We start from the raw sequence: 12,947 nt of genomic DNA on the forward strand, positions 1-12,947 counted from the left end.
GATTACAAGTTTCTTCATGCGAAATTATGTGTTTCATTGACTGATGCGAGACGAGATGGGGCAATTTTCGCGGTTGCTCTTTGTGCATTCCTCACCCCTCGAAGAAGCGTATGAACGTCATGGCGCGTATGGCGCAGCGCGTAACTGCGTATCGCGTAATCACGGGATAACTGGCTGTCGTAGCTGGTTGATGTCGTTGCAGGGGGTCCCGGACCGGATAATTTCATTAGTCGGAGCACCGCGGGAGTTGTTCTCCCCCCCGTGAGCGCGATGAATCGAGCGCGATGCAACCTGATGAGCGGCCGGCGTCGAGTTGTTTAGTAAACATTGCCGTTCGGAATCAACAGTAGCCGCGATTAGAAGCGGAAAATTAAATCATGACTTGTCTGCGCAAATTATTTGTTACATTCTTCACGACTCCATCAAGGCACCTCGCTCATTTAATCCCTTTGACAAATTTAAATTGATGGACACGAAAATATGTAGCATATATTCAATATCATAAGAGTTAAGTATCGAGTTTTTTTTTTTTTTTTTTTTTACGCGACATTAAAAATCTGTAAAAAGCAATTGAATTTTACACTAGACACTAAACGGTGAACTTTCTTTAGGCTTCTGGAAAGAAAAAAAAAAAATAGAGAGAGTGACTTACATCTTTGGCAGACATCTCCGCGCCAACGTAACGCAGAATGTTCGCCGCGCGCGATCGGTGCAGCTCTTCAGCAGGCACCGTGCATAATCCGTAATCGCCCAATCAAGGCGTTCGACCAAGCGCCTCTGCCTCTGCACTCTTGGCCCTGCTACCGTCGTGCGCTGGCTTTCTTGTCATCGCCACCAACATGGCGCCTTAGCCTTCAGACTCTTCCATCTTCTCCTCTTCCCTCCGTTCCCTCCTCACCGCGCCGCGCTACGACAGCCTCGTCGGTTCCCCCCCGGCGGTCTCCCCTCGCATTTCCCCACCGGCTCTCCCCATTCTCCTCCTCCTCTTCCTCTTTTCCTTCGGCCTCAGATGAGCAAGAGAGAAAGAGCGGCGGGAAGGGGGGAAAGGAGGAGCGGTGAGGATCGAGGTGAGGCCACGCATCTCTTTTTCTCTCCGAGGCTTCAATTTGAGGACGTGGTAGCGTTCGTGCCGCCGGTGTACACGAGATACGCGAGGGGGGTCCGCGGGGGTCAGAGGGGAGCCGAGGGACGAGAATGGTGGGGAACGAGAAGGGGGGAAAAGGGGGAAAGGAACAGGGAGTACTTGCACACGCGAAGTACACGAGCACACGCTCCCGCTCGCTCGCGCAGATGTATACATAGGGACGTGGGCACCAACACGCCCGTCTGCGTTCCTGCCACGTACCTTGGGCGTGGTGCTTCCTTTTTCTTCCTCCTCGCCGCGGCTAACGTGCCCGATCTCTCCTCATTGGCCCCGGGAATGCGAACACGTCGAAGCGAGATTCGAAAGTCGCGGGAGGGAAGCGCGTGTACACGACGTGAATTCGAAATCCGGGTGCGCATCCCGTCGGGATGCCGGGTTAGCATCCTCTCGGAGCTTTTGCGATTTCGGAGGAGAAGGGGACTAGTCGATTCGGGAGCTCACGGACGAGGCGCGACGCCGCGCGCGCAAAACGTGAGCGAAAAGAACGACGGGCGCCGTCTATTTCGCATCTCGCGTTTTCTCGCGACGACATTTTTATATTGAATTTTCGAATGAAAATAAATTATGCATCGGCAAGCTGGCGCGAATCGCGTTCAAGGTCCCCGGCGATCTAACCGCCGTCACGTAGTTGGTTAGCACGCGATACAGCTTCGCGGAAAAGCGCCGCCGCACACAACATCATCGAAAACGCCGCTCATGCAGTAGATGAACGCGCGGGTAACTATTATTCATGCATGAATGCGTCCGCGAACACGAGTAGTGTACGCCGACCGCTACCGTTCATCGTTGTCTCGGTGTTGAAATATTCGTGCAAGAACATAGGAAAGGGGGAAAAAAAATATTAATAAATCGATATGGCAAAAAGGTTGTGGAATGTGTAAAGTACATGAAACTATGCAAGTCAGATTTTCAGGGAGAAAAAGTGTGACGAATTAGCCTAGTTTACACGTCAGTCTTATTTAGGTTTCCTTTGAATCGTTACTATTGATACCGTGCGATTAAAGCAATTAGCGTCATTCGCTCGGAAAGTAAGTGCTTGAGTATTTGCATCTGTTCAATTTCTAATTATAGAATTGCTGCTTCAACGTGCATCAACACTCTATTAATTTGCACATTTTCAAAGAACTTGCGAAGAGTTACAAATCTCAGAGATGTATATATCTGTCCGATTCAAACGATTCTTAAGAAGAATCGATTTTTAATTTCGAGTGATTTAAAATCAAACTGTGTCACCGCTTCGCAAAATTTTTTCACGACAACCAATTCCCAATCGACCGCATAAAAACTTGCTAAACACGCTGCAGCGAGTAACCACGTGAACATGCGAGACAAGAAACGGCGTTCAGAGAACCTCTAACGCCGATCGTATCCATCTCGAGGGAGCGAAAGAGAGAAGCGGATTAGCCCAGATCACGTTCTTAAGATCCTATCCACTCTCCCGACCAGTCCTCCGTATCTCATTCTCCCACCCGGCTAAAATCATTACGCGGTTTTTCTCCCTTTTTCCGGCTACCGCCGTAACGCCGACTTGCGAAACGCTCCGTCGTCCTCGTCTTCGTGGCAGACGTCGATTCGCCGATAAACCGGGCCTGTGTCTCCGTTCCGTATACCTTTCCCTCGTCCACCTTTTCCCGCGCATTTATCAGCGTCCATTTATCTGCCTATCACTGCGGTCGCTGTGTACACGCGCGCGCACATACACCGACGGCCCGTAAGCCTTTCGTTCCGTTATCAGACCAGATGTGTTAGATAACAGGCATAGTTTCTCGCCGGGGAACAATGAATCGGATAATTAATCACGGACGTATGGTGTATCGGATCATGGGGGTCACCGCCGGCCCTGCGATAAATCGTTGAGTTTATGAAAGTGTTATTTATTGAATAAAATGTGGCAGATACGAGACGCTCGGATCATTTATTCTGAATAGGAGAGACTGGCGATGTCGCTCCGTATCTCGATACACTTTAAATTCATTCTCCCAGATTTTCTCAGATCGGACATAAATGAAAATTAAGTGTCGAAAGTCTATGATATTCGAGCGAAATGAAGAATAAATATGTCAAAGTGCCTTCAAATTCGAAAAATTTGCATAATTTGTAAATATAAATTTGTACGTAACGAAAAAGTTGAAATGCGCAACGAGTAGAAAAAGAACGTGATAGCTTAGTGAAAATTTATACAGTTTATCGATGATCAGTTAGCGGTTCTTTCGTGCCGTTATTAGAGCAGATACAGGAGATAGTAGAATCAATTTCTCGTCGTGGAACAATGAGCAAGGTAATTGATGACTCTTCGTCGGCCGCATAAATAGTCGAACGAGAAGTCGGTGCCGAAAGAATATCGGAAATTTGAATAAATTCTTTCTTCGATGCTATATATAGAGGACGGCGGTTCCGCAGGGGCTGCGACTCGTGTGCAGCTATAAGTTAATTGGCTGCCTAATTAATTAAGCGTTTTAATAAAGTAAGTGTCGACAGCTCCGCGCATAAGTGCGAAATCATTGAAGCCGCATGGGAATTCAGACTCGCCCGGCAGAAATCGATAAGAGCGGAGAGCAATTTCGTTATTTAATGGCTTTTCGGAACTTGTAAAAAACTTGGAAAAATTCGACGAAACATAATGCACTTCACATCACCATGTAAACTTTTTAATCGAGATTTCACGAAGTTCGGCGAAAGGTCTGACTGCGTGTTTGACGCGACGTGAAGTTCACCGTGAAAACCAGCCGCTTTCGGTGAAGTTAATTAAAACACTTTCCTGTTTGCGCCGCGCATCTGTAAAGTTATTTAGAAGGGAACAGGTTGAATATATCGTGGAAAGTACATTTGAATAGCAACAAATAAATGAAGTAGGATATAGATAATTATGAATATTTATCAACGCACATCAACGTAAAAAAGTAACTCAAATCTCATTAGTAATTGAAATTTTCATAATTGGAAAACTCGATTTATTGCCGATATTGGAGAGTCATAATTCTACTTGATCGGTCTTTATGACATGTTGAGAGAAAATATATCAATCCTGCAATATTTTTTATCAATGTATTAGCCGCACTTTTTACGCGTACTTCGTTTAACCGTATTCGCGAGCCTTGGCCCAGAGTAATAAATCTATTTCTTCTTTTTTCTCTTCATATATCTCTCTCAATCTCTTCGTACTCTAGCCGACTAACCGGCATTGATCTCGCTTATCGCGATATTATCTCATCGGCGGGCTCGTGCGTGTCAAGATAGGGATGTGTCCATCGCGCGCGATCAGCTTCTGCCGTGCGTCAGGCACGCACAGGTCCGTGTGTCAGTCCGCCTCTGCCATTTATCGATGTGTACAATAAAACATACAAGTTCGACCGACATGTCACTATCGGCTTGTATCTGTCGATCGCCGGCCACTGAGTACAAATGGGAAAGTTTCGCGGAGCACGCGATCCTTATACGCGATACAACTTATTATTCCGACGACTCGCGTGTATACGAGCGCGCACGCATTTACGTGTACGTCACGATTTTAACGGATTTCTTCAGCGAGTTCCCTCGCTGAGGAGCGTTTCTGTCGAGTTTCGTACATCTTTCGCGTGTGACGCCGAACAGACTCGCAAATACTTGACGTGCACTCGCGATGGTGAATTTTTTTTACGGACGCATTAGACTGTTTTGATGGATATCCTTCGACAGTTTTCTGCCTCGCGCCGCTCGGCGATGAAAGATCGCGGCGACGGCTTTGCCGATGGCGACGGCTTTGCCGATGGCGACCGATGCAACTTTCCCCCGTATCTGAGGAAGCCTAACACGTCGCGCGATTGACGTTTCCGTTGTTTAACAGAACCGTCGCTGCCGGTACACTTCCACTTATGCCTTTCTTCGGTCATTAGATAGTTAGCGGCGTGCATGCGTATATCTCGTGAAATACATGATTGCGTCTCTTTGCACAAATCGCCGAGGAATACGTTACACGAATAGTAAAATTCTGATATAATAAATTCCCGTGAGAATTAAAAGATTTCGAGGACAACAGAGACATTATAATTTTTATTAAATTTTCCACGCTGCAATATTTTTTTAATCTACTTGATTATTCGCTTTAAATTTAATTAAATTTTATTATGAATGAGGTGAAAAATTAATGCTGAATTCTAATTTGCATTGCGACAGAGAACTGTTTATCGATCCGTTTGATTGATTTTCTCAGAAATCGTGTGCATTAATTTCTTGCGGTGGCGTACTGAGAAACTTCCGTTTCGAAGTAGCGTTTCGCCTCGGGACAATGACTTATCGACTCCCGGCTACCGTACGGCGATATTTTTCGCGCGCCCATACATTGCTCATACGCGATTGGACACAGGGAAAACATATTTGCAGCCATTTTTTTAGATCGTTATCGGGGATCCGGTATTGCCGGTTCTTTTTTTCTAAGTCAATATGAAATCTCCGGGACATTTCGCGCGTGTCATTCACGTCTGACGCAAGCACAATGTGCGATACTAGGCTGATTTCTTACGCGATAATAATTAATAGCGTCAAACACAGCGTGAACCGCAAGAATTCGCCAAAGCCGCGTCGAATCGTAATTACATCGACGACAACACGTGCGTTGCGAAGGAATTATCCTTGGCTTGCATCCAGCGATATCTATTAACCGCGAAACTATAGGCAATGCCTTTGCCGCCCGCTCGGCAGCAAGTTTTTCTAACTTTTATCATTTTCTGTCGCTTTCGTCTTCCTAGACGACAGGGTTTATTGATTATTTTTCTAATCTACCGGAGACAATGGAGAGAGGCGAGTCACGACCGGTATATTCAACGGAAGGCTCTGTCAACCTGTCAACGCGCGTTCATCGCGGCCGCGATGCTGTAGTCTCTTTCGCCCGCGCGCTTCAACTTGTTGCTAAGAATTGCAGAAAGAGAGAGAGAGAGAGAGAGAGAGAGAGAGAGAGAGACATGGCGAAATTGATATTTGAACGTTACAGAAATATATAATCATCGCGAGACTATTTCTTGCGACGAGAAATTCATCGCAAATTTACGACAAAAACTTATATATTTCGACAAAAAATCATAATTTTAACTCTCTCGTATTAAAATTCCGGATTTGACACGAACGCTGGGGAACGTTACTTCAACTGGTGGAAACTCCACGTGACAGCGGGATATTATCTGCCGCGGAGAAAGGAAAAGAGACCGTGCGGAGTACCGGAAACTCGTCCCTTTTTTTTTTTCCTCCGTTCGCGACGTAGCGGCGTCTCATCTTGGCTGTATCTCCTCGTGACGTTTCTCCGCCGTGCAAACGGAGGCTAATAATTATTTTCACGCACTGACTCGTGTACGTATCCATCGTTCGTGGGACGATGGCGTGCATCGCGATACCTCCCACGGCGCTTCGAATGCCAATAATTATACAGTTCGACGTTTGCAGAAACAACGCGGCGAGTCGCGATTCCGTTACACGTTGGACTCGGAGCGAAACGATCGCACGCGAAAAAAAAAGGGCGGAATCAAAGGGTTTCTCGCGGATCGCGATTTCTTCGACACGACTCGCGCGTCTCTCCGAACGCGATTCGTGCCTCTTTCTTTGCTACTCTTTGCCGGCCGCGTTAGTTTTCTTCCACACGAAGCCGTCTAGAGATACATGCAACGGATCGTTATGCCTCTTAATGACATGTGTTCCGTTGAAATTATGGCACCTAACACCGCACGCATTTAAGCGCGATACAGTCGCGGCGCTGCACGTGAAGCGTATGCTGGTCGGTAATAAAATTGAGTTTAACAAATAAAGGGGTCATTAGTGTAATAAAATTTTGTACGGAGTAGAAGGATGAACTTTGAAGAATTTGTATTCCTAACGTATCAAGCCGATTGCAACGTAGATGCGTGTCTCAAAACATATACATTTCTTCGAGACAGTGTCGAATTGAGAAAGTTTTTTTTTTTCCCCCCCGAATGGTTACTTTTAATTCCACGAAATATTTCGAATATTCGCGATAACTGCACGGCGAGGAATCGTCCTTGAGGAGAATCACGTCGGCAAGTTCCTCGAGAAGAGAACCACGGTCGAGCGTAGAAGAATTCGCGCAAAACAGGCTCGAGGGGTTTCTGAGCGGCGGCAGCGCGCGGCCTTCCTGCCTCCCTCGTGCGAGGAATCCCTTCGCGGCGTCGAGAACCCTCTGCCCCGCCGTGCCCCGCCCGCCCGGCTCCCCGTACTTCCCCGCCGTCGAGAGATCTTTCAGGAAGATCACCGGCGGCGCACGCTGCGCTTCGTTCGGTGCTGGCTCGCACCTGACTTGGCCAACGCTGACGCCGCGGCCCGGTATCGCGAATGATGCCGGCAACATCGTTGAATACCGCCGCGCGACGGCGGATCTGCCGGTGCGGAGAGCAAGATAGAGGAGAGAGAAAGAGAGTGGGTGGTGAAGAAGAAATAAGGGTGGGAGGGGGGGGGGGCAGCACCCTTCGCGGGGCGGTAGGAACGGGTCAGCCGCGCCAAAGCCAGCTTGTTGAAGTGCATGCACACACGCTCGCTCGCTCGCTCGCGCGCGCACACACACGCACGCATTATTTCAATGTTGGCAGTAATGCCTGTTATTAAGCGATGATAATGATTGGTATTATCGCGGGTTGGGAGCAGGACTGGTAGCAGCGGATATAAATCATCGTTACTTCCTCTCCTCGCTGGCAGCGCCCGGGCTCCGCCGCGGCGCCGCGCACTCGCCTCTCCATGCCAAGAAGCTGTAAATAACCCCGACGAGTCGCGCTGACGTTCGCACCAGCCAGGAAGCGATTCCCGGACGATCTTCCCCGACGATCGGTCCGCGCGACGCCACGCTGGCCCGGTTTTCCGCGGAACGAGGTGCAACGTCGGCAACGGCCCCGGCGGCGGAAGCCGGTCGCGGCTTCCGCTTCGAGACACGCACATCGTTACCGCTCGTACATCATCCTCGTATTAGCGGACAGCGTATACGCGGCATCGAACGCTCCGTGTCATTGCGTTACGAAGAGCGCGCCTGGAACGTCACAGACCTTCCTCCGATTCTTTCTCTCTCTCCTTCTGCGTTTCTTTTTCTCGGCTGTAAATCACGGATCAACCGACCGTAAAAACCACCCCGAGTTCCCACAACGAGACCGAACGGTTCCATCGGAACGCTTTCTCGTTCCGCCGCGTCTCCCGCGAAGCGTCACGCGATCTATCGGTACTCGCGATCGTCCCCGGCCGAGTTCCGGCGCGTCCGCCGTCGATCGCGAGGATGAGCAACGACGATTCTCACGAATATTCGCGCCGGCGGACACGCCGATCGGTACGCCGCGTTTCGGTTTCCTTTCCACTCTTTCCCTCCCTTTTCCTCCATCACCTCCTCCTTCCTTCCATTTCGCCCGTAAATCATCGTTCGGCGCCGACGATCGAATTCACGATACCCGCGTCCCTCGATTCCTAGAACGACGATGAGCGCGAGGAGAGAGCGCGCCGTCAGAAACGTGTGCGTCCACGCCTGCGATCCTCCTTGATTCTCTGCGCGTGTGCGTGCACCATGCACGACTCGTCTAGGTTTAGGTTTTAGATTTAGGTGGCTCTCGCTGGAAGGGCCGCTTTTACGCGTGTACGTAACCCTAACGGTAAGGTCGACGCCGGCGGAGCAGCGGGGCGCAGGCGGACGGCGGGGAAGAAGCGGCGAGGCACGCCCACGCGTATCTCGATCTAATAAATCCAACATTTCGCCGGTAAATCCGAACCCTCTCTCGTACCAGTCGTGCACGGCCGTGGAGAAGATGGGGTGGGCCGAGGGTGGGCAGCGGGAGGAAAGACGCGCGGCCGTCTCATCCGACAGTACCTTGTCGTGACGATCTTTAATTTTTGCCTCGACTTGTGGATTTTTTATTGGCGAGCCTCGGCGAACGCGCGCGTCCGCCGCTGCGAGGAATATTATCTATCCTCGTTAGAGCTTTATTCCGATACGTGTCACGCGCCGTATCTTTTCAAATATCTCCCCTGTTTATTGCCTCTCGTAAATAAGTCCCTTAATTGCGCCTCTCCGTGAAAACATGAAGAACGAATCCCGGACGGCGCCGTCTTTCAACGACACGCGGATCCGCAATTCGACGTAAACATTTCAGTCAAACTTCCCGATGAGTATAAACGTGATCACGGTAATTACATTTCACTTTGAACTCTCCGCGCGCCACGGTCCAGTGTGACTAGTTTATTATCCCATATCTCGTCCCTATCGAGGGAGAGAAACGCCACGCGGTTACCGTCTCACGACGCAGTAAATCCGCTTTGCGATAATTACAACCTTTCGACCGCGGCGCGCGGCCGGCCGCAACAATGTCGTGTGGAGCTTTCTGTTTGCTTTAGCTGCGTCTTAAATACTTGCGACGAGCGCGAGACCCACCAGGACGATAGCGCGACCGCTCGCTCTTTTCAAACGGAAACTCGAAGCGTGCGGAGAGCCGGCGGAGAGAGAGAGTCGCTCTCGTGATACGAAAACTATAATTTGCCGGGATTTCTCTATTCCCTTGTTGCCGAAGAGAACGTCGCCGCGACCTGCACGAGGCCCGGCACGTTCGCGCTACTTTATTATACGAGCGATGCGAATTCCGCGTAGAGCTGATTACGAATCGCGGGACCGAAGGACTCTTGCGGCGGGGATCCATCGGCCGCGCGAGTAGATAACGAGGCGTCCCAGTTCGAAACTCTCTCGGCGCTTCGCACGCGAGCGTCCGTCCGCCCGTCCGTCCGTCCGTCCGTCCGTCCGGCCGTGGTATCGAACGGGTATCACCTCGCGCGCTCGCTTCCACGACTTCGTGGAAACACGAGGAAAGAAGGCACGAGAGTCCGGAGAAGGCGTAAGAAGGAGCTTCGTGTCGGGATCGGTGGGAAACGCCGCGGTGGAGCCTTAACGACGGCGTAACGATCGAATTATGTGTTTCGCACGAAACACTCCGAGAAACACGCCCGGTTTCTGATCCGCGAGACATGGGAACATGTTTGCACGCGTGCGTCTCTCTTCGCCGACGTGTTCCCTTTGACAACACGGATTCATCTGTTTCTACGAGAAACTCATCCGCGAACAAAGCGTCTTTGCAAACGGGAGGAGGCGCACTCGTGTGCTTTTAGGAAGCGAAATGACCGTCTACGGTTGCATATAATATTTCCTTATCGCACGATTCGTACATGTATAATTTTTGCGATATCGACTTATCGGCGTATCGTACAGTTATCGGATTATTCGATTATTACTTCGAGGAGCGATGTCAAGTTTCAGTTATTATTGCATTAAATCGTACAGTGTGCAATCTTTGAATGAAAGAAAAATCCGCCGTTCGATGGAATGATAAATCAAGGATCGTTCTCCGCGTGTCCCGCTATGTTGTACGCGACAGGGATATATCCGGAGCATCCCAGGGGACGTTGAATTCCCGCCGGGGGTTACCGAACCTTGCGGTAGCGTTAGGCAAAAACCGAGGAATTTGCAAAAATGAACAATTATAGGAATCCGGAGTCGTCCCCTCCGCGTCTCTCGCTCGCTCTCAACCCTGATCTACTTCGCCGAGCGTCTCACGGGGTGGAGAGCAGAACGGGGGAGGGGGGGGGAGGGAGAGAACGCATGCGCGGGTCGTTTGAAGTGGCGGCATCCCCGCACTTTTGCTCTCTCGGGTTTCTTACCGTCGCCTTCCTCTCTGCCTTCTTCCCTTCGCTCTGGCTCGCGCGCCGCGACAGCCACGGCCGGCCCTTTCGGTATTCGTTTGTTTCATGGCGGCTCCCTTCGTGCCCGTTGACGATCCTTCTCCGCCTCTGTCCTTCTCCCTCGCCAAGCGCGGCGATCTTCTTTCCGCCTTCGCCGGATGAACCTCTCGCGCTTTCTTTCTCTCTCTCTCTCTCTCTCTCTCTCTCTCTCTCTCTTCGGCGTCTTCCTCTTCTCTCCATTGCCGCGCTTCGGGGCCCTACGTACGGCATAGTTGCGGCATTGCTCCGGGCCTGGGCATCGTTTTACTACCTTGTCCAGCCTTCGTGGGGAAGTACGGACCTCCGAAGGTGTTCGCCTAGCCTTCACGCATCCGGAGGATATATCTTTGAAGAGCGTGCATAACATTTGTATCGAGCATTTCACGCGCTTCTTAAATGTTTAAATCGCCATTTACAGATACTTTGTTGGAGAATATCTTTGCATTCGCCGTGCCGACTGCTTCGAAATTCCGAAGTTAATGTTCACTGATTTCTCACAAATCATTATAAATAATTGTTTTATAAACTATCCATACAACGAGTCTACAAACTTGTTTATTTGATAGAGAGAAGAAAAAAAAAAAAAAAAAAAAACTAGATACGCGCTTAATGCAGATTGCTCTTTGTATCAGTATCTATTACGTCTGCAGTCTCTATTGCGAATGGCAGAGGATGAATTACGCAATTTTTCCGTATAATGTTGTTGAATTCAATCGTGAGAATTTCCGCGAGGCGAGGCGCGACCTTGATCGATCAGCCGCATCAATCACTTCATCAGCGACGCGTCGCTCTCCTTTTTCGCATAAATAATGCATTCGAGCAAATAAGAATCACGCGCGGTCAGTCTCGCCGACCTCGACCTCCCGGAAGGAATGACGACGAGCCAAAAGGAGGATAACCGGGAGAGAAGTTGTTCGTCGTAAAACGACGACGGCCACGAAAGAAGAAATTCAAGGAGACGACGCTCGGGAAAAGAACTCTCGGGGACGCGCAGTGGTCCCCAGGTAGCCGACGCGGTTCGATTGTGAAAACAGAGAGAGTGCCTCATCGATCTCTTTCCCTCTCTCGCTCCCTTTTCACATTTTTCGCATTCTCTGGGGAACCGAAGATGCAACAAGAATACGTAGGTCGACGTGTTTGCCGCGCGTGAGATTCGCTCGAGCGTACTTGGTGTGCTTGAATCAGGCTTTTCAGACATTACTAGCAGTCCTCGTGATTTTTACCTGTGTACTTTCTGTAAAATGATGCGGGAGAGCATCTGCCGACTTGATATATTAATATCCAAATAATTTATTCGCATTATATACAGTACATTAAAAGATATTTTCATTAATTTATGTAGCATTATATTAAATTCCGACAATTTTAAATTTTGAAGCGATTGACGCAAAAAATGTGAAAAAGTCGAATAAAATATTCTTAAAATATTTATGTATGTAAAAAACGTATACGAAACGCCTGAGATATAAATGTTATACTTCTACTTCGGAATTTCTTGATTGGAGAAAATTTGTCGACAATATAATTAATGTAGTTCCTCCTTAGTTATCCTTTGCAAAGGTTCTCAATAAGTATGAGCGCATATGTCAACACGTGAGACAACTCGTTGATCTTGCGTCAACAGTAACGAAAGGAATACAGAAAAGAATAATTTTTGCATCGCATCGCGAAACCTTGCCGATAATCGTAAAAACATAAAAAGAGATCGCGTTATATCTCGACTTAGATTTATTACGTCCCGTTGAAATTTGTCGAAAGAAAATATTTCGGCGCGATGATAAAACTATCCTTTAGCGCTGCGAGACAAGTTGTTAAGTCGTCGCGGCGTCGATTCTTCCTTCGTGGATGCCCCGGGGATTTCGTCGCTTCCGGCGAGGATCGGGTCAAACGAGGACGACGACGGGGTCAGGTGAGGCTTAGCTCGCTATAAAAGTCGAATGGAAGGCCGAGGGTTCATTTCGTATTCCGGCTACGCATGCGCCAGTTGTCACCGCTGACACATCGTATGTCAATCCGTTTCTGCACACAAAGCTGCGGAAGAATAAAAAGAAGGAGGTGCCGCGCGGGTATACTCCCTCAGGGACATCTC

At 49.3% G+C, this 12,947-nt stretch overlaps 1 protein-coding gene and 1 long non-coding RNA gene across 9 annotated transcripts in view; one reads left to right on the plus strand and one right to left on the minus strand.

Annotated features, from left to right (window-relative positions):
* LOC105676565 (uncharacterized) overlaps positions 1 to 1,009 on the minus strand; it is a 37,843-nt gene extending 36,834 nt beyond the window's left edge. Inside the window, exon 1 of the long non-coding RNA XR_010889269.1 lies at positions 653 to 1,009. This is a non-coding gene — a long non-coding RNA (uncharacterized lncRNA). The remainder of the gene's footprint in view (positions 1 to 652) is intronic.
* The window catches only part of Dll (Distal-less), a 141,409-nt gene that overhangs the window by 38,427 nt on the left and 90,035 nt on the right, over positions 1 to 12,947 (plus strand). The window lies entirely within an intron of this gene.

The sequence above is a fragment of the Linepithema humile genome, chromosome 3, assembly GCF_040581485.1.
Source record: "Linepithema humile isolate Giens D197 chromosome 3, Lhum_UNIL_v1.0, whole genome shotgun sequence".
Classification (NCBI taxonomy): Eukaryota; Metazoa; Arthropoda; class Insecta; order Hymenoptera; family Formicidae; genus Linepithema; species Linepithema humile.